The sequence below is a fragment of the Lethenteron reissneri genome, chromosome 16 (genome assembly GCF_015708825.2).
Source record: "Lethenteron reissneri isolate LAM-NWPU_2019-01 chromosome 16, ASM1570882v1, whole genome shotgun sequence".
Taxonomy (NCBI): Eukaryota; Metazoa; Chordata; class Hyperoartia; order Petromyzontiformes; family Petromyzontidae; genus Lethenteron; species Lethenteron reissneri.
In genome coordinates, this window is record NC_083794.1 from 10815169 (window position 1) to 10838037 (window position 22869).

Consider the following 22869-nt stretch of genomic DNA (forward strand, 5'->3'; position numbering starts at 1 on the left):
GAAGCCGCTACTGCGAGGATGACCGGAGTTCGCGTGATGGTTTTATCGCTCCTTGACGACATCCGAAGGAGGGCATAGCAAGGGCACGTCCGCCTCGGAGATGGAGCTGAAGAGATGAACGCGCGTGCAGGAGTGAGATGGAAGTGGCAGCAGTGCACTGTGACGGATGGCGACAGCGTGGCGAGTCCTACATCCAGCGGTGGATAGATACCGGCCGATGATTGCATCGGCAATGGCAGTGGATAGACAACCAAATTGAGTGGCAGGGGGCCGGCACGGTGGCAACGCTTGTGCCTCTCGGCAGGGAGGGCCTGGGCTCGATTCCCGACTGGGGCGTCTTCCCGTGCGGAGTTTGCAAAGTATCTCCCTGTCCTGCGTGGGGATTCTCCGGTGAACTCCCACAGCTAAAACATAATAAATGCTACAATGTAACCTGGATAAATTTACTCAACTGGGATGACACAAAGCAGCAACAGCACCCCCCCACATCGCAAACTCATGGCAGGGCCGTCTCCTGAAAGAGGGCGTTGAGACTCGGCGTGAAACGAGCCAAACAATTGCTGGTGTGTGTCTGTGTGTGCGTGTGTCTGTGGGGAGCGGTGGTGCAGCGGTTAGCGCGCTGCGCTACGATCCCAGCGACCGAGTTTGATTGCTGGTCTGCGTGACGAGGTAGCGCCGTCACGCGTCGCGCAGCCCCAGATTCATCACGCCGATTACGCAACCATCGATCGTAAAATTTTACATTTTCACCCCCGGCAGGCGTAGGGCTCACTTTGCAGATTAATCTCTCGCGTTACCGGCAAAGCAAGATGAACAACACGCTATCATCATCGTCGTCATCGTCATGATCATCGTCGTCATAATCACCATGATCATCATCGTCATCATCAATGTCGTCATCATCATGATCATCATCGTCATCATCACCATGATCATCATCGTCATCATCACCATGATCATGATGCCATCATCATGATCATCATCGTCGTCGTCATCCTTGTCATCATCATTGTCGACATCATAATCATGATCATCATCATCACCATGAGCATCATCGTCGTCATCAACGTCATCATCATGATCATCATCGTCGTCATCATCACCCTTGTCGTCATCATCATTGTCGACGTCATCATCATGATCATCGCCAACATCATCGATGCCATCCATGATCCGTCCACAGCATCGGGGCATCAGTAGCTACTGCCGATCCGTCTCGGGCAAGCGCAGACTCACAGTGCGAACGGAGGCCATGTGGCCTCACTGGATAGAGGTCTTGAAAGAAGTGGCGGTACCCACACTTCACCCCACCGCCCATGTCCTGCCTACACTGCTGGTGTAATTCTAGATTTGAAGCTTTCGTGACTGCAAGGATTCATACTCTTAGGCTTTTTCGGTAAAGTCACGTAGGATCACCTTCCTGGCTCCACCCACACCCCCCCCCCCCCATCCTGCACCTCGTCCTCCTTGGCTCCTCCCCCCTCCTCTTACCCTATATAATAATAATGTCCCATCACTAATAACTCTCACTACACTTATTTTGCTGTGCCTTTTTTACACCTGATGAAGGAAGTTTGTGTTGTCTCCGAAACGTCGTGATTTATTATTATATTATTTCTATTATTATTATTTCTATGTATTAAAAACATTTTTTACCTACGTGACTTTACCGAAACAACCTAAGAGTATCTTTTTGGTTCTTTCGGTAAAGTCACGTAGAAGGGAAGTAATAAAATAATAAAAATAAAACATAATAAAATAATTCTCACGACGTTTCGGCCACAACGCAAGCAGCCGTCCTCAGGTGAAGACCAGGTCTGTCGGGGAGACAGCGTCTGAACGGCTGCTTGCGTTGTGGCCGAAACGTCGTGAGAATTATTTTATTATGTTTTATTTTTATTATTTTATTACTTCCCTTCTACATGACTCTACGGAAAGAACCAAGAAGATGAATCCCTGCAGTCACGAAAGCTTTAAATCGAAATTTAACCTAAGAGTACTGCTGGTGTAGGCAGGACATGGACATGAAACAACGGAACGTCGAGTTACGCATTCCACAGACACGTGTCTGTAAATTTTAAAGCCTCGGGGCTGGACTGTTGCCAAATGGAATGCGAAACCATTAATTTTACGTGATGGTTTTTTTTGTGTTCTTGTGCAATCGTCCACGCGCAGGCTGACACACTACCAACGCCTCGCTGCGCTCGCGAGAACCAGGTTTCAAAATCGCGAGCGGCTCTCACAGCCAGATTGAAGCCGAGGGTCTCGGCAGTGCCAGCGCAACGTTTTGCCCTCTCTGGAGAGCGTTGTAATGATCTCACCATTCAGCACAGGACTTGGTTGTTCAGAACGGTTTGGCTTTGAAACCAACCAACCAACCAACACCCGGGCTGTCATTCGTTGGCTTTCAGAACGTCAAATATGGTCAATTTAGCCTCGGCTATATGTGTGCTAACTTTGAAGGTTCTAACGCTTTCTGAACATCATTCGAATTTACGTTAGGCAGTTCGTCAGTCCCGATTATTTGAATACATTTGTAAAAATACACTAACATACTACTCGGTGGAGTGGTGGCACAGTGGTTAGCACTCTACACTGCACTATCAACCCAGTAAACTGAGTTTGATTCACAGCAACAGCAAACATCAGTGGCGAGTGATACCTGAACCGATACACAGCGTGACCCCGTCCTCAATCAACCCGCTGTACTGACCAGTGTGGTGAAGTATAGTCTAAACAAAGATCCCCCGTATAGCCTTAAAAAACTGTAGGAGCAAGTGCTGTGAGTAGCACCTATTAAGGCCGGCACGGCACACGAGGGGGGGTGGGTGGCCAGCACCGTGCCCGGCCGCCTTTGTATCCCGAGTGGCGACGTTTTACACGCCGCACCAGGTACTCATCGGAGTCATGAGTCGACCTAGGGGAGATGCAGGACCGCTTCAAATAATCATCGACGGTGTTGGCCACGAGCGGGAATCCAATCCGGGTCGCCGCGTTCGCAGCGCAGCGCGCGAACCGCTCCACGATCCGCTCCCCACGTGGTCAAGTCCGGTGAAGTATGGTCAAACAAACCCTGTGGCCAACGTGGCACGGGGAGGCCAACATCCAGCCGTGGGTTGCCAGAGGTTCCGTGAAGTAACAATCGTTAATCACGCGCTGGAGCATGACCTCCGTGGAGATGGAATGATGAGATTAGTTTTATGCAACGGCGGTGGCGAGATGGATTTCGCGGCAAGGCAGACCTTCGTTCGGCAGCGGATTGACCGTGACTGATGATGATGATGATCGTGGCGGCAATGCAAGTTATTATTATTCATTATTACACTATACTTTACATTCAGATGGTTTCAATAACTCAGCACTGACAACTGAAGTTCGATGCCAGTGTTGCATAACTGAAACCCTTGTGGTCGCCTACACCAATAGAATTCTTTACAATCGTGTGCAGCCCTTTCGTGAAAGCCACTGCTGGATAAGGGGCCTCCCCATGCCGCGCGGGTCGTAAGGGTTTTTTTTCGACCATACTTCACCACCCTGGCGCTCAGCGCTGCAGCGTCAAGAGTGCCTCTGTCCACGTGGCCGGGTTTGCGAGACGAATGAGAATCGATGTCCGAACCTGACTGCGCCTGAAAGTGATGATGACGATGACGACCGAGTGTGGTGATGAAATTACAGAGGTGGCGGGGATGGCTTGGTGGCCAGAGGGCCGAGCCTTGCAGTGCCGCTGCGAGCCTGGGTTCGAATCCAGATTTCAGCCGACCGCTGATTTAAACCGGGTTCTCAAAGTGTAGCCTCACGATTCTAGATTCACTTGATACAGCTGCCGTGGCTGTGACGGTTCCACCTGAAGACGGAAGCTTGTGTTGCCTCCGAAACGTCGTGATTTTTATTTTATTTTACTTTTATTAATTTTAATTTTTTTTACCTACGTGACTTTATCGAAAAAACATAAGAATATGTAGCCTCACGCCCAGTCGCGAGTTCCTGCACCAAAATAACTCATCGCTCTCAATTCGCGTGCGCACTTAGTTCGGCGCTAGCCCAGAATTAAAATGTAGGGCGGGTGCGCGTGGGGGGGGGGTGTTTCTTCCTGCTCCGTGACGAAATATTTTACTCTCATATGGCAGAGCGAGTGGGAAAGTGCTGCCCTCTACCGTGCGAGTACCAGTGGCCACTCGGCAGGGTCTCGGAAGCAGTCCCGTGCCCACAGGGACGCACTGCTTGCCTGCGAGAGATTTGGGCTCACAAGACGAGCATGTCTTCTTGGTTCTTTCGGTAAAGTCACGTAGAAATCTTAAAGTTTTATGGAATCCCACCCCGTAGTGGCGGTTAAATTTCGATGTAAAGCTTTCGTGACTGCAGGGATTCATCTTCTTGGTTCTTTCGGTAAAGTCTACGTGACTTTACCGAAAGAAGTCTACGTGACTTTACCGAAAGAACCAAGAAAATGAATCCCTGCAGTCACGAAAGCTTTAAATCGAAATTTAAGACAAGTATGGTATTATAAACCAGATCAACGTTCCTAACAGCGCCCGGCAAAACCGGTCTCCATCCCAGGAGCGGCTTTGGAACCATCTCGCAGCGGCTTTTGTCTGGAAAATCGAACAGAGACGGCCGCCGCATCGCGCGCTTTCAGATGCGCTTCTGGGGCCGTCTGGAACGTTCTTCCTTTATTAGGAAGTCACTGGAGCTACCATCGAGATTGAAAACTCGTTTCTTTAGAACTGCCGCTTGTTGTCCTTCCCCCGCACCTCCAATGAGCGCGGTTGGCTACGTACGGTGCGAAAGAAGTTCAACGTACACACACGTACGGCAGCTTTCGCGAATTCCGCTCGGTGCGGCTCGATCGGAGATGCTCCAAGTTGCGTCACCTCGTGGCAGCGCCCACCCTGCCAACCACAGATCACCACCGCCACTCCAACTAAGAATAGCAAAGCCACCCGCCCCTCATCTCCCCCTGCACACACACACACAGCACTAACGTACGCACACACACACACGCACACACACACAGAACCAACGTACACACACGCACACACACAGCACAAATGTACACACGCACACACACAGAACCAACGTACACACGCACACACACACAGCACAAACGTACACACACACACGCACACAGACGCACACACGCACACGCACAGCACCAACGTTTGTATAATTCCGATTTTAATTTGAGACTTCGTTATTAACTGCGGTAATTTGCCGAGCTCCCCGTAATTGAAAGTCGCTTCCCTTTTGTTATCTCCGAGGCACTCCCAGCGTATTATTTATCAATTTTATGAACTTTTTTTTTCTTTTCCCCCCAATTAAGCGATATTTTCTGGGTGTGCTATATTTATGTATTTCCTCCACCACCCCTCGCCCCCCGGGGGGCCCAACCACGCACGCGCACACACACACGCACACACACACACGCACATGTACACACACCCGCACACACGCACGCACACGTACACACACACACCCGCACACAGACACACGCACGCACACACACACATACGCACGCACACACGCACGCACACACACCCGCACGCACACACACGCACGCACACACACACCCGCACGCACACGTACACACACCCGCACACAGACGCACGCACACGCACACACACACACGAACACACACACACGTACACACACGCACACACGCACGCACACGCACACGTACACACACCCGCACACAGACACACGCACACACACACGAACACACGCACACAGACACACACACACGCACACACGCACCTGTCTGGCCGCCAGCAACCCGTCACGGTGGCCACGGTGGGTTGCTGGGCTGGGCATCAATGTGGAGAGATGGTAGCTACCTCGCCTGGTCTCCAGGAGGTCGTGGGTTCGAGCCTGACCGTGACGATGCCTCTATATTAGGAGTTTGCTGCTAGATAAATGTCCACGCGACACGCCAATTCGCCGGGCTATCCCTTGTGATTGCCAGTGTCGCTTCCGAGAATGAGCTGCATAGCTCAGTGGAGCCCTTACCTGGTCAAATTAAAAACAAAAACGTCCTTTTGTTTTTAGTTTAACGCGACTGTCACAATCTGCGCCGCCCGGGGGTTCCTCTAATCGAGCTCGACGCAAAGGAGCGGAGGGGAGACGGCCGATTGAAAATTCCGGCGCACTCGGAGAGCGGTGATGGCGGTGGTGGTGCGAGGCTTGAATAAATAAATAAACACCCAGGGTACCCAAGTGACTCAAAGGCGCCTCCAAGACCCCCCCACCACCACCACCGAATTGATGACACAATTGTGAACGGCTCCAAATATACGTATTGACGCACATTCACATCCTCGCAAAAAAACACACGTGACGACGAACACGCTTGTCTTGCGATCGAAACGTCGTAGTTTGTTGTTTGTTATTTTCTTTGAACCTATCTACGTGACTTTACCGAAAGACCCAAATAATACAACAAGGCAGTCACTGCACCAGATTGAATTGAATGATGACGTCACCCTGATGCTGCTCTATTTAAGACCGGAAGCAACAGGAGAGCTTCACCATTCTTGCCCGATGAAGCTGATTGTAATTATCAGCGAAACGTCGTACTACTCAAATTTAAAAATGCTGTTGATTCTCTCTTCAGCACACCGGTGGGCTAACAAAGTGAATTATTTTGTCCTTTGAAAAAGTGACACATTTTTTACTGTTTGGCCGTGTCGGGTGGTGGAGGGTTACGACACATTTATAAATAACGCGATCTGACCCAAAAACCTTTATTATGAAGGCAGTCACATTAAAAAAAAACAACGCCAACGAATATCGCGCACACATCGCTACCTTGCGTGCGTCGCTACCTCCTCTCTTATTTGTCGTCTTGCGTTGCCGCTGTCTCACTGCATAGATATCTCTTCCGTTATCTCGCGGTGATTTTAATAATTTGAAAGGGGGTGTGTGTGGGGGGTGGAGAGTCCCCTAAAATGATTTCTGCTTTCGGGCCCCCTGTTGGAACAAGTCCAGCCACGAACCCGCTCCAGTTCCATTCCCGCTCACGGCCAACACCAGTGACCAGTATGGATCCTGTGCCTCCCCTAGGTCCGCTCAGCCTCAAATGAGCCCAGTACCTCGCGCGGTGTGTAAAAGTCAGCACTAGGGGAGACAAAGGCGGCCGGGCTCGCTTGTTGGCAACCCCCCACCCCCCTCTCGTGTGCCGTTCTGGCCTTAATTACGCCCTCGCTAACAGCACTTTCCCCAGCAGTCTGTTTCAAAGGCTATACGGGGGGTCTTTGTCTTTGTGGTACGCCTGATATCATGGTGCCCTCTTGTTGACCCCACGGGGGGCGGGCTCGGAAAGGGGGAATTTGCCGGCTGCTTCAAGTGGGGGGGGAGGGGGGGAATTCATCGTCTGCACGATCGAGATGATGCTACTCGATGTGGCAGCCGAGATAAGACACGGGGGGAGGCAGTGGTGATGAGACACGGGGGCACAAGGAGAGTGAGACACGGGGGGAGGCAGTGGTGAAGAGACACGGGGGGCACAGGGAGAGTGAGACACGGGGGGAGGCAGTGGTGATGAGACACGGGGGCACAGGGAGAGTGAGACACGGGGGGAGGCAGTGGTGAAGAGACACGGGGGGAGGCAGTGGTGATGAGACACGGGGGGAGGCAGTGGTGAAGAGACACGGGGGGCACAGGGGAATGAGATGAGACACGGGGGCACAGGGAGAGTGAGACACGGGGGAAGGCAGTGGTGAAGAGACACGGGGGCCACAGGGAGAGTGAGACACGGGTGGAGGCAGTGGTTGAAGAGACACGGGGGGAGGCAGTGGTGATGAGACACGGGGCGAGGCAGTGGTGATGAGACACGGGGGCCACAGGGAGAGTGAGACACGGGGGGAGGCAGTGGTGATGAGACACGGGGGCACAGGGAGAGTGAGACACGGGGGGAGGCAGTGGTGAAGAGACACGGGGGGGGGGGCAGTGGTGATGAGACACGGGGGGAGGCAGTGGTGAAGAGACACGGGGGGCACAGGGGAATGAGATGAGACACGGGGGCACAGGGAGAGTGAGACACGGGGGGAGGCAGTGGTGATGAGACACGGGGGCCACAGGGAGAGTGAGACACGGGGGGAGGCAGTGGTGATGAGACACGGGGGCCACAGGGGAATGAGATGAGACACGGGGGCCACAGGGAGAGTGAGACACGGGGGGAGGCAGTGGTGAAGAGACACGGGGGGAGGCAGTGGTGAAGAGACACGGGGGGCACAGGGAGAGTGAGACACGGGGGGAGGCAGTGGTTGAAGAGACACGGGGGCCACAGGGAGAGTGAGACACGGGGGGAGGCAGTGGTTGAAGAGACACGGGGGGCACAGGGAGAGTGAGACGCGGGGGGAGGCAGTGGTTGAAGAGACACGGGGGGCACAGGGAGAGTGAGACACGGGGGGAGGCAGTGGTGATGAGACACGGGGGGCACAGGGAGAGTGAGACACAGGGGGAGGCAGTGGTGATGAGACACGGGGGGCACAGGGAGAGTGAGACACGGGGGGAGGCAGTGGTTGAAGAGAGACGGGGGCCACAGGGAGAGTGAGACACGGGGGAGGCAGTGGTGAAGAGACACGGGGGCCACAGGGAGAGTGAGACACGGGGGGAGGCAGTGGTTGAAGAGACACGGGGGCCACAGGGAGAGTGAGACACGGGGGGAGGCAGTGGTGATGAGACACGGGGGGCACAACGTGATGACATATCGAGGGACACGACAGGACGAAACCACGGAGGGTCAGAGAGAGGGAATGAGACACGGGGGGGTTTGGTGGGGGGCACACGGGAAGGGTGGGAGGGTGTGGGGGGGAGGGGGGTTCTCGCTGGCGAGGTGACTCCGTGGACCGGCGGAGTCGTCACTCTTCATCTGCCACTCGCTGATTGGCACTAATTGGCAATTTACGACACCGCGCGCGCGCCCCGCCGTGGAGCCGCCGTGACTTTTGTGAACGCGCGCGCTTCTCAGCACGACCGAGACGCGGTGTTTGTTGTGCCGAAGACTCCAGCAGCCGTCCAATTGAATAATAATCCGCGCACGTCTTCACCGACGCATCGGTTGTTGTGATTTTGTGGTCGTATTTTTGTCGCTGTATTTTTCTCGTTCTATTCGAGTTGTTGTACGGGTGCCGCGTCATTAAAACGCAGCGTCAATGTGGATCTTTCTCGGCGGGGCGGGGGGGGCAGTGGAAGGAGATATCAGAGAACTACTTCTCATAGCCCCTAAAAAAGTGACCTCCTATCCAGACCGTGGGTCCGACCCCCCCCTCCCCCCCCCCCCCTACATTTTCCCCACGTATCCTGTTGCAGAAGGAGACGTTCATCAAATGACAGTCAACCCGAAATTGTTGTTGTATTTCTCATTACTGGAATTTGGTCATATTAAGTGCAAAACCACGTGTAACATGATGGGGTGGGGTGTAGGGAGGGGAGGTTGTGTGAGCATCGTGTGATCAGGCTGAGAATGTCAACTCCCCACGTGAGCCGTGTTTGACCACGAGTGGATGAAATCTGGATTTTAAATCAGGATCCCAAAGGTGCCAAGCTCAGTAATTCAGACTTTCTCCGAATCACCCCGTCTGTCTACCTTTTGCAGTCGGGGATTATTTTGCAGTCAGAGTAAACGGCAGATGTTCCACAGGTCGTTTCTGTACACACTAATATACTTGTGTGTGTGTGTTGGTTTTGCTGCTGTGAATTTCCACGCGATAAGCCACTTTGTTGAGCTTCGTGCCCAAGTTGCATCTGAAAAATTAATTAAATTTAATTTGTATCTATCTATTTTTACCTTTTCTAAACTTTGCACGCATATGGCTTTGCACTGTTTGTTGTTGTAACGTACTGACCCCCGTGCCCCCCTACTGGACATCTGTACAAAAATAGCTTCATAGCTCATCGGATTCCTCCCGTATAACTATTCTGATTATATATATTTTTACACGAGCTTTCTCCGGCTTACGACGGTCCACATTCTATGACGTTTATGTAACGCCACCATAGACCGATTAACGACACCGACACTCGATTTACGCTGTAGAAACTCGATTTACGACGCGTCTCCCAACACGACTTCCAACGCGTCTGAACAGAGTCGGCCCGGATTCCGAAATGAATTGGCGTGGAGCTTTTGTAATTCGCGAGCGTTTTTGTGGATTTTTTTTAAACCTCTTTTTTTCCTTCTATGGCCTAGAAAAGGGCAAAAAAAACACACATCGGCAAGCGATGTTTCTACCGTCTGCGGAAAAATAGGATCCGATTTACGATCCGCGATGGGGGTTTCCAGGAACGACGCGTTGCGTCGTCGTAAAAGCGGCGGACCGCCTGCACACGTGAGTGTGTGGCTGGGCACAGTAGGGGGCACAGGTGGTGCATCGGCCAGTCATCTCGGTCAGTCGACCCGTGGCACCTGCTGGCTCTGCCCCGTGACCTCCTGCAGACGGGCGTTCGACCACTTCACGTGGCCTCAACGTGCACCTAGCCTGGCACTAGCACCGTGGTGTCTGTCTGTGTGTAAATGACTTCCTTCAGCAGTGGCTTGACCATGACTGATGAAGTTGACAATGATGACGATTATTATTTTATCTGCATCTTGAGCTACGGACTTTCTTCGGATCCTCCTGTTCCACGCCACATTATTCCGCTGGAGTCATATTTCTGTTTAATGGAGAACATGACGATTTCCCGTTTCCACATGTCTTTGTACACCACTGGCAAGGGCCTCCCTTTTTTATTTCATTTATCATGCACATAACAGCCTGTTCCTTCATGCAAACGCGTATTAATATTCACAACAACTTCCCCCAGTTGGCAGCTAAACAGCTCCGTTAATATAATAATAATACTTTTCACGGGATAATTTCCTCAGAAATCCTTCGCCGGAATTAAAACGAGCGCACGGCGCAAATAAGCAACGCATCTGTCAGGGTTATCTGCAGCAAGCATGGACTGACGTGGGCCCTTTTACGAAGAACGAGAGAGAGTGAGAAACACTTTTAAAAAGAAAGAAACTCATGTTTTAAATTACAGAAGAGACGATAAAATATATCCGGTGAAACGTGTTAAACCCACTTAGTTGTTTTGTATCACTGAAATAAAGGCGCAGCTCTGCAATTCCTCTGCTCACACCGCCGCCATCAGAATGGCCTCCACGCATAGAGGGAGATGTTTGGCCTACTCTTCCACACCGGCCATGGCTAGATGTCCTGGAAGAAGTGGGGGGGGGGGGGGGGGTAGGAGAACCCACGACCCTGCCGATTGACCAACAGCAGCTACGCGCCCACACTGCTCTGTGAACAGGGGCGGTCGGGCGGGCGGGCGGTTTAAGAAACCTGTACTGGTGTTTCAAACGCCGTTCCGGGGAGATGGAGATCGAACCGGCCACCTCAAAGCTTTGGAGTCCGGTGTGAGAAACCGTTACACTGCTGTGGCAGCGACCAGAATGGCGAATACGAGGTCTAAAAAAATGAATCCGTAAAAACAAAGTTTTTCACTATAAATCCTTTATATGCGTGTTCAATGGGCCACAACCCAGCCCACATTGGTCTTTGAAACGGGCGGCTAGAGTCCTCTCGTCCTCTGGCTTGAGATGGCTGCCACCTATGGGTCAGATGATTGCCTGCCACCATTAAGCAATTGGTAATTAAATATAATTTTTTTTTACCTAAAAATTTTGGAAAAAATTTTCACGAAAAGAAATTGTCACGCACAACGAGTCTGTGTGCAAAATGTCAGCTCGATTGGATCATGGGAAGTGGGTTAAAAAACGACCGAAAGATTTGCAGGGTCGTAAGCGCGCAAGCAAGCAAGCAAGTGAACTTAATATAAAGGATTTAAAAACAAAGGATCCCCCCGTATATCCTTAAGAGACCGTTGGGGCAAGTGCATTGAACGAGCACCTACGAAGGCCGGCACACGAGGGGGTCGGCGGACAGCGCCACGCCCGACCGCCTTTGTCTCCCAAGTGGCGATATTTACACACCGCACCAGGTACTCATTTAAGGTCGAGTCGACCTAGGGGAGGCCCAGGGACCGGTTCAGATTATCGTCACGGGCCTTTGTGGCCGTGAGCGAGAAGCAGAGGTCGCAACCGGGTACCCGATACCCGTACCCTACCCGATACCCGGCTACCTGTACCTGGCCGGGTACGGGTACCCGTTTGCGACCCTGGTGCGGCCGGGTACGGGTAGGCCGTGAGTCACTGGTGAGTAACCATTTGTCACTCATTTCCCAACGTTTTGTCTCTTCTCACAATTCAAGTTCCTAGAATCAACCCACCCGCGCCTGCAACATGGCTTCATCCCAGAGGTCGCAATCAGGTACCCGATACCCGTACCCGGCCGGGTACGGGTGTAGGGTACCCGTTTGCGACCCTGGTGCGGCCGGGTACGGGTACGGGTAAGGAATCAAAACCCGTTTGCGACCTCTGGCGAGAAGCGAACTCGGGTCGCCGGGTTCGTAGCGCAGCGCCGTAACCGTAACACGATCGCTCCCAATACACACACACACAGAGTATATAACCCAGCGAAATATATAAACAATGCAAGATCAAATTAGAATCCGCAAATTAAAGCCCCGCGCGCGGTCCTTGGTCATCAGCACCGGGAGCGTGACACGGTGGGGGGTGGGGGGTGTGAGCCAAATTGACACTAAATTACAAGGCACCTCTGTTAACCAACACGCTTCAGCTGCAGAGCAAACCGCATCCCCGGCTGTCCGGTCGCGCGCTGCAGAGTTCACGAATGGGAGTCGATGCTCTTTCGTCTCGCACGACGGCGATCGGAACATGAGTGGAGGAGCGGAGGGAGAGAGAGGGAGAGAGAGAATTTGCGTGTCATCCTTGCGCAGGGGCCATGCTAATCTTCTCTGTATCGTTCCAATGAGAGAGCGGAGGGAGAGAGAGGGAGAGAGAGGGAGAGAAAATGAAAGGGGTAACAAACAAACCTCCCCCAAAAAAAAATCACGTTTCAAACACGACGATGGGCGTTCACCGGCGCAAGCCAGTGATGCCCCCCCCCCCCCCGCGGCGTTTGAGGCTAAACCCGATGGAGATGGGGGGGGGGCTGCTCGCGTGTAAAGGGGCATTTGGTGGGGGGCACGCGAGTGTGGGGGGGGGGCGGAAAGATCCATCTGCCCCCGGTCCCCCTCCAAATATTTTTTTAGATTTTTCACAGAGCTTAAATAATGTTTTTTTTTTATAACATCACCATCATCATTAGCTATGGTCACTCCACTGGTGGATGAAGGGCTCCGCAATCCCCCCCCACCCTCTCACGACCCTTTGCGACGTAGCAATCCAACCCAGCGGCTTCTCATCAGTCGATTTTCTTAGCCGCCTCTCTCCGTCGCAGCTGCTCTCAGTGCCAACGTAAATTGCATCCACTTGATCTTGATCACCGATGTAGCCCTGTCCAAAAACAGCAGGAGCGAGCGCCGTAAGTGAGCTCCTTGTTACGGCCGGCAGTGCGCTAAACCACGATGACATTTGCCGCTTGTGCCAGGCTAGGTGCACTCCGAGGCGATGTGAAGTGTCGAAGGCTCTCTCTGCCGGCAGCAGCTCACGGGACAGACCCAGGTGTTATGGGTTAATTGGCTGAGAAGACTGACTGATAGCACCACCTGCGCACCCCACAGTGCCAAGAGATACACAAAGACAAAGATCCCCCGTGTGGCCTATACAGGCTGTCGGGGTAAGTGCTGTTCGAGAGCAGGCCGGGACAATTCACTTGTCTCTCGAGTGCTGATACTTACATACATCGCATCGGGTACTTGTTTTTGAGGCTGAATCGACCTAGGTAAGGCCCAGGACCGGTTCAGATTAACACCACTGATTTAAGCCGTGGAATTAAACTCGGTACCGCCGGGTTCAAAGCTCAACGCACTAACCAACTACGCTACCGTTCCCCCCCAAAAAATACACAAACGAAACGAAGATCCCCCTATGTTACAGACTGCTGAGGCAAGTGCTGTTAGCGAGCACCTATGAAGGCCGGCACGGCACACAAGAAGGTCGGTAGCCAGCACCACGCCCGGCCGCCTTTGTCTCCCCAGTGGCGATGTTTACTACACACCGCACCAGGTACTCATTTGAGGCTGAGTCGACCTCGGGGAGACCCCACAACCCATTCAGATAATCGTCACCGGTGTTGTCCATGAGCGGGAATCGAACCCGGGTGGCCGAGTTCCGAGCGCAAGCGCCGTCGCTCCCCACGCGCACGCAGCCACGATAAGAACACCGAGATCGTGCACACACCTTGCAACTTTGTGTTCTCTGCGAACGCGAGGACAACCTTCCCATCAGCGCGCTTCTGCCATCACCCGGGACGATCTCCACACGCGGGGGAATTCGCGATAAGCCAAACTTTTCTCGCTTCGCAAGCCTTGCTCCCCCCCCCCCCCCGCCGTCAAAACGTCTTCAGAGGCAACCTTGTGCAAGACCGCGTAAATATATGCGCAGGGTATATATATACACACGCGTACAATTTCTTTCCGCTCACCCCTGACAGTCGGCGGTAAATTGAATTATATTTCCAAGGCAGGCGCAACTCCACGGGGCCACTGAAAAGTTAATTTCCGAGCGCCGAATATTACAATTTCGATTTATTATTTATCGCGCAGCCTGTCTTGAAATTGCATCGCCGTGTTTACGCCGTCACTCGAGGAACAAACACCCAATTGCCCCAGCTTAGGCGCCGTAATATTACGCGTCACGCTCTCGAATCGCTGGTGTAAGGTCAAATGCGCAGCTCTGCAATTGCCTGCTCACCCCCCCCCCCCCTGCTGGAGGAAGGGCCTCCGCTAGAGGGAGATGTAGAGAAGCCCCTCCCCAGATGGTGTTTGGCCTACTCTTCCATGCTGGGCAGACGTCTTTGAAGACGTGGAAATGCCCGCACTTTACCCCACCTTACGTGACCTGCTGGATGTGGTGTACCCACTCATTGAAAGTATGAAAGCTATAAACCATTTCCTTTTTACCAGGTAAGCGACTTGGCCACAAATGATAGCTCCCTAATGAAGTGGCTTGTAATGTGGACATTTATAGCAGCCAAATACTCGAGACGGAATGTTGGTCATTAATGTGGAGGGAACAAACCAGAGGGCCCTAAGAACATCCGCGCAACAACAAGGAAAGAAACACGCACACTCCAAATATACAGCAGGTGTCAGGGTCGGGATCGAACTCACAACCTCCTTCATACCAGGCGAGGTAGTTAACATCTCCTAGCCACCGTGATGATGATGATGGTTACAGAGACACGCACAATCCAAATATACAGATGTCAGGGTCTAGATCGAACTCACAACCTCCTGCATACCAGGCGAGGTAGTTAACATCTCCTAGCCACCGTGATGATGATGATGGTTACAGAGACACGCACAATCCAAATATACAGATGTCAGGGTCTAGATCGAACTCACAACCTCCTGCATACCAGGCGAGGTAGTTAACATCTCCTAGCCACCGTGATGATGATGATGATGATTACAGAGACACGCAAACTCCAAATATACAGCAGGTGTCAGGGTCGGGATCGAACTCACAACCTCCTTCATACCAGGCGAGGTAGTTAACATCTCCTAGCCACCGTGATGATGATGATGATGGTTATAGAGACACGCACAATTCAAATATACAGATGTCAGGGTCTGGATCGAACTCACAACCTCCTGCATACCAGGCGAGGTAGTTAACATCTCCTAGCCACTGTGATGATGATGATTACAGAGACACGCAAACTCCAAATATACAGCAGGTGTCAGGGTCGGGATTGAACTCACAACCTCCTGCACACCAGGCGAGGTAGTTAACATCTCACCGTTGTTTCAACTGTCACGCCGGAACCCAGAAATCAATTGCGCTGTAGAAAACCTGAATGTATAATTACGGTATGATTATAATCCGGGGAGCTCTGCATCGTGATTCCAGCGTGCGAAACGTTACACCACAGTGGCGCCGCCCTGAATGACTAATACTGGAGCTTCATATCGCGTCTTTTTTTTTATCCAGAGATGTTCATTAATATGCTGATTTGTCGTTGCACATATTGGTGTTAAGTAAAAACAAGTGCACCGTAGTTTGCGATACAGAACATCAGAGAGAGAGAGAGATCAACGCGGGTAATTTGCGGAAATGTTGCTGTTGCTCATTAATCCTGCCCAAGGCCTTGGAATTAATAATTTCTTCCTCCTGCAGCGGATTTTTGGAAGTGAGAATTCTATCCAGAGCCCTGTGTCTTATCTGGCACTGTGGTACGCTCTTGAAATTTTAAACATTAACAATTTACAGTTTACCATCATGATTAATATACAGCAGTGCCGAATGAATGCCTCCCCACGCTGTGAAGGTGAAGCGTTTGTTCGACCGTGCCGGTGAGTGCAGGTTTGTGAAGGGGGGGGGGGGGCAAAGGGCAGCATGGCCGGACCAGAATCCCATACACCACTCGCCACTGACGTTAGCCGTGGCTGGGAATTGAACCCGGGTCGTCGGGCTAATCGGCGCAAGTGCGTAAGCAGGCGCTCCACCTATTATTCGTCGTTGACGAACTTGTTATCCATCGGAATTATCATTGACCTTTTGCCATTTATAATAAAAAATAATATTGCTGACAGCGCTTTGTCAATGCACACCGGTTGTACGCCGTGCGTGATACCGGGGGGGCAGTGATTCAAGTTCAAGTTAATTTATTAGGTATAGCCCTGTGAGCCATTCGGCTCTTGAATCGGGTGCAACCGCAACAAACAAAAAACAAAAACATCTTAAAGTGAATATGTGACTAAGTGCAAACAGAAAATCCAAGAAAAGACAGCAAAATATTGCAGAAAAAACACCGTACACCAACGCTGTGTGCAAAAATTTCAGTGGGATGCAAGTCAAACAACAACAACAACCACAAGACAACTTAGATTAAGGCCATCAGTCTAACTCTGTACCGCGGGCTCGCGCCACGCCGGTCGGGGCGGCTCCGTGAACGTCGTGAGGGGCCCCCAAGGAACCGATTGCGATATCCCTCGCCGCTCACCGCAGCCATAATGGCCAGAAATCAAACTTTGCCCCACGTGGTTCGTAGTCGCAGCCCGTCATTGACCCGCGCCGCCATGCCCGCGTACTTTCATCGAGCACAAAAATAGAAATGAAATATTAAAATTTTTCGATTTAAAGCTTTCATTCAGACGCTGTCTCCCCGACAGACCTGGTCTTCACCTGAGGACGGCTGCTTGCGTTGTGGCCGAAACGTCGTGAGAATTATTTTATTATGTTTTATTTTTATTATTTTATTATTTCCCTTCTACGTGACTTTACCGAAAGAACCAAGAAGAGAGAAATATTTCAACATTTTAATTATTATTATTTTGAACACAAAAAGTCCCACCTTACTGAGGCATTACACTCTCACTGAATCTGAAAAGGCTGCACAGATGATACACAAAAAAACACGGCAGAGGGAAAAAAAAATAAGGTCAGACGCTTGATTACTTTGTCAAGGTGACTTAGGACAAAGTGACGGTTTTGTGCCTTCGGGGATTTTCCATTTGCAGTTCACGCCAAAAAAATAAACATTCCTCTCGCTCTATCTTCTCGCCTGGTGGTGAGGGAAGCGGCATCTCACCGGTGGTGAGGGAAATTGCGTCTCACCGGTGGTGAGGGCGCTCAAGAAAAAAATAACCCGTAAAAACAAAGTTTTTCACTATAAATCCTATATATGCGTGGCATCGGGACGGCTAGAGTCCTCTCGTCCTCTGGCTTGAGATGGCTGCCACCTATGGGTCAGATGATTATCTGGCAGCATTAAACAATAGGTAAATAAATATTTATTTATTTTCAAAAAATTCAAAAATTTTACACTTTTTAGGGATAAATATTTATTTATCCCTAAACAGTGTAAAATTTTTGAAAAAAATTTTTGGAAAATTTTTTTTCACGAAAATGTATTGTCACACACAACGAGTCTGTGTGCAAAATGTCAGCTCGATTGGATCACGGGAAGTTGGTTAAAAAAACAACCGAAAGATTTGCACGGTCCTAAGCAAGCAAGCAAGCGAACTTAATATAAAGGATTTAAAAAAATCGACCGATCGACCGATTCGCCATCGACTTCTAAAATGCGACGCCCACGCCGCTCGCACCGACGGTGGGAGGCCTTCACGCAGCAGTGACCGTGGAAGGTGGCACGGCGCCACCCAAGGCCTACAGAGGCCCTTGGTCGCCAGGCCCCCCACTCTGGACCGCGGCCATTGCTCCATTGCTTGGCCGCTCTCACTCTCTGTTTCTGTCTTTCCCACTTTTTTCTTGTCACTCTATTCTTCTCTCTTTTTAAATCCTTTATATTAAGTTCGCTTGCTTGCTTGCGTGCTTGCTTACGACCGTGCAAATCTTTCGGTCGTTTTTTAACCCACTTCCCGTGATCCAATCGAGCTGACATTTTCCACACAGACTCGATGTGCCAGACAATTAATGTTCGTGAAAAAAAATTCCCAAAATGTTACACTTTTTAGGCAAAAACAAATATTTTACATATATTCAAATAGAACTCATTCATGGCTTTGGCTGAACGTCACAGTGTAAAAGCCCGGAGCGTAACCCCTCCACAGGCCGTGGCGGAGTAGCGCAGTTGGTAGCGCCCTCGCTTCCCATGCCAAAGGTCGCGGGATCGATTCCCGCGTCCTCCACAGGCGAATATATTTTTAAATCCTTTATATTAAGTTCGCTTGCTTGCTTAGTACCGTGCAAATCTTTCGCTCGTTTTTTTAACCCACTTCCCGTGATCCAATCGAGCTGACATTTTCCACACAGACTCGTTGTGTGTGACAATTAATTTTCGTGAAAAAAATATCCTAAATTTTACACTGTTTAGGGAAAACAAACTAAATATTTAATTACCAATTGCTTAATGGTGGCAGACAATCATCTGACCCATAGGTGGCAGCCATCTCAAGCCAGAGGACGAGAGGACTCTAGCCGCCACGCATATAAAGGATTTATAGTGAAAAACTTTGTTTTTACGGGTTTACTTGTTAAATCCTTTATATTAAGTTCGCTTGCTTGCTTGCTTGCGTGCTTGCATGCTTGCTTGCTTGCTTACGACCGTGCAAATCTTTCGGTCGTTTTTTAACCCACTTCCCGTGATCCAATCGAGCTGACATTTTGCACACAGACTCGTTGTGCGAGACAATTAATGTTCGTGAAATTTTCTTCTCCAAAATTTTACACTGTTTAGGGAAAACAAATTAAATATTTAATTACCAATTCCTTAATACTGGCAGACAATCATCTGACCCATAGGTGGCAGCCTTCTCAAGCCAGAGGACGAGAGGACTCTAGCCGCCACGCATATAAAGGATTTATAGTGAAAAACTTTGTTTTTACGGGTTATACTTCTTACATCTCATTCCTCAAATTCTTTTTTATCTACTTATTTTGCTCTGTCTCTCGGTTTTTTTTCCCTCCACAATTTAGCCGACTTCACAACTGTCCGTTGAGATTCGAAAACCATTTGATGGCGTCTGTGGTTTGCCCGATGGATTCCATTCGTAACCAGGCCTGGACCCAGCTGAGCTTCCAAGGTCACCAGGAGACTCGGCACACGCATTGCGTGATTTCACCGAGGTGAAAACGCGGCAGGCCTTTCGATAGAAAACGACCCTTCGACACACGGCGGGGCGACAGCGCAACTCGTGCAAGCGTTCCGAGAAACGATAACAATAGACATTCAAATGCGAGAGCAGAAAAATACAACTTCATGATTAACCCCAATTATGCAAATGCACTTCATATTTTGCACTTCAAACACCGTGGATTGCCTCTGCACTTCACTCGACCCCAAGCCTCAGCCCACGGGGACCGGGATTGCAACATTTAAACGCCTCTCGTATTAGTGGCTGGGGACGGAGCGGCGGCGCAGCGGTTAGCGCCCACTGCACGACAGAGGTCGCAACCGGGTACCCAATACCCGTACCCTACCCGATACCCGGCTACCCGTACCCGGCCGGGTACGGATACCCATTTGCAACCCTGGTGCGCCCGGGTACGGGTACGGGTAGGCCGTGAGTCACTGGTGAGTAACCGTTTGTCACTCATTTCCCAACGTCTTGTCTCTTCTCACAATTCAAGTTCCTAGAATCAACCCACCCGCGCCTGCAACATGGCTTCATCCCAGAGGTCGCAATCAGGTACCCGATACCCGTACCCTACTCGTACCCGATCGGGTACCCGATCGGGTACGGGTACGGGTACCCGTTTGCGACCATGGTGCGGCCGGGTACGGGTAGGGTACGGAATCAAAACCCGTTTGCGACCTCTGCTGCACGATGAACAAACCAACCTCGCTTCAATACCCGGCCACGGCGAACGCCGGTGGCCGAGCGATTTGTAAACGGGTTTCCGCCCTCCCCTCCGCTCCCTCACCACGCCTTCGATGCGGGTTGACGAAGTATGGTAAAACAAGCCCCCCCCCCGCCCCCCACGATCGACGTGGTGCGGTGGGAGGCTTTCACGCAGCAGTGGATTCATAAAGAGCTCGACATCATCCTTTTATTCTCTTTGGCTGCCATCATCGAGGGTACTGCTGTGGGTTTTACGGCAACAGCTCTCGTACGCCTCGGATCAATAATGGACTATCGTCATCAGCTTGGGGAGGCGTTCATCCAGCAGTGGAATAATCATGGCTGACGGTGACGCTGTTTCTCCCCCATTGTGGCGTCGGGTGAACAAGCCGCACATACCCCTTGACCCCGTGACCTTCGCACTCCCCTAACGCACCGACCCCAATCTATCGTGGGCCTAGAAAACCGCCGGGAGCCCGTATCCATGACGACGATAAACGTGGCTTGACGGCCGTAATTAATTAGAGCGCTGCAAGTGCGCAAAGAAGTGTGGAGAGGTGCATGCCGGGAGTTGCCCTGACAGACAGAAATCGCACGCCCCTTAAGAGGCGTTGGATATTGACCGTTCAGGAAAATTAAGTTGGGCTTAGGTAGGAAACGTGGATAGAAGGGTTGATGACCAGATGTGGCGAGATGTTAGCTACCTCGCCTGGTACGCAGGAGGTCATGGGTTCAATCCCAACCCTGACGCCTGCTGCTGTATATTAGGAGTTTGCGTGTCTCTCCCTCATCATCATCACGGTGGCTAGGAGATGTTAACTACCTTGCCTGGTATGAAGGAGGTCGTGGGTTCAATCCCAACCCTGACGCCTGCTGCTGTATATTTGGAGTTTGCGTGTCTCTCTCTCATCATCATCACGGTGGCTAGGAGATGTTAACTACCTTGCCTGGTATTTAGGAGGTCGTGGGTTCAATCCCAACCCTGACGCCTGCTGCTGTATATTTGGAGTTTGCGTGTCTCTCTCTCATCATCATCACGGTGGCTAGGAGATGTTAACTACCTTGCCTGGTATGTAGGAGGTCGTGGGTTCAATCCCAACCCTGACGCCTGCTGCTGTATATTTGGAGTTTGCGTGTCTCTCTCCCAGTGGCCGCGTGGATTTTTCTTCAGGTCCTCCGGTTTTTTTCCCCTCCACGTTTAGAATCTACTGTACGTGAATTTCGAGTATTTGGCTGCTACACGTTTCCACGTGATAAGCCACTTGGTTGGGATACCATTTGTGGCCAATTCGCTTAAAAATGAAGAGAGATATAGGGCAGTGAGGCCTTACCTGGTAAAATAAAAACTTTAGTTTAGAGGTGACCCGGTGGCTCAGAGGTCAGAGTGTTGAGTCAGCACAGTGGAGATCCTTGCCCTGAGTCGAGAGAAGTCACTCCCGTGGTCAAACCGCTTCTGAAGTGCACTGAGCAATGGTTTCAGCACGGTCACCAATGACTGCACACAACAACAAGAAGAAAAAACATGGCATTCACTTTGGGTTTAACGTGATGTTTTCAATTACATCTCTGAGACGTAACATTTTGGGTTTTCGTTTTATTGGCATGCGACAAAGGGTCTGTTGTAAGAGTGGCGATCGAGACGGCCCCCAGAACTAGTTCTGTGACGTCTAGTTCCGGGGGCGATCCTTTGGCAACAGGGTGACCCACCGTCTCTCGATGCAGAGAAAAAAATCTAAAATAAAATACATTTTTCGATTTAAAGCTTTCGTGACTGCAGGGATTCATCTTCTTGGTTCTTTCGGTAAAGTCACGTAGAAGGGAAATAATAAAATATTTTTATATTATATTACTTTATTATGTTTTATTTTTATTATTTTATTATTTCCCTTCTACGTGACTTTACCGAAAGAACCAAGAAGAAAAATACATTTTATCGGTGCCGAGGCTCCCACAAGGGCCATGCGGGAGGGCTTGTGCCACAGTTTGCCGCCGGCTATCGTAGCGTGCGGTCGTGTCGCTGCGGTTCTCTGCGGTGAGTAGCAATGTCTTTAGAAACAAGTTCTCTTCTACGACTCTCGAAATGAATTTTTCGATTTAAAGCTTTCGTGACTGCAGGGATTCATCTTCTTGGTTCTTTCGGTAAAGTCACGTAGAATGGAAATAATAAAATAATAAAATTCAAACATAATGAAATAATTCTCACGACGTTTCGGCCACAACGCAAGCAGCCGAAGAACAGGTCTGTCGAGAAGACAGACCTGTTCATAACTCGAGGACGGCTGCTTGCGTTGTGGCCGAAACGTCGTGAGAATTATTTTATTACGTTTTAATTTTATTATTTTATTATTTCCATTCTACGTCTCGAAATGAAATTAACGCTAGACCTGCTTGCACGTTCCCAGACGCAGCGGCGGACGGGACGACCCGCCCTGCAACTTGCAGACGTCTCGGAACGGGAACGGGTTCAAAGGCATCAAGCTAATTAGCGGCGATGAGTTGTGGGGTCATCCTCAAACTCCCCACCCCGCCACTCAGCAATATAAATGCGTAGCCCCG

General features: G+C 50.8%; 1 pseudogene; it reads right to left on the bottom strand.

Moving 5' to 3' along the window:
• Nucleotides 1–12798: 12798 nt before the first annotated feature.
• LOC133343124 (U6 spliceosomal RNA) lies at nt 12799–12884 on the bottom strand (annotated as a pseudogene).
• Between the last annotated feature and the right edge of the window lie 9985 nt (nt 12885–22869).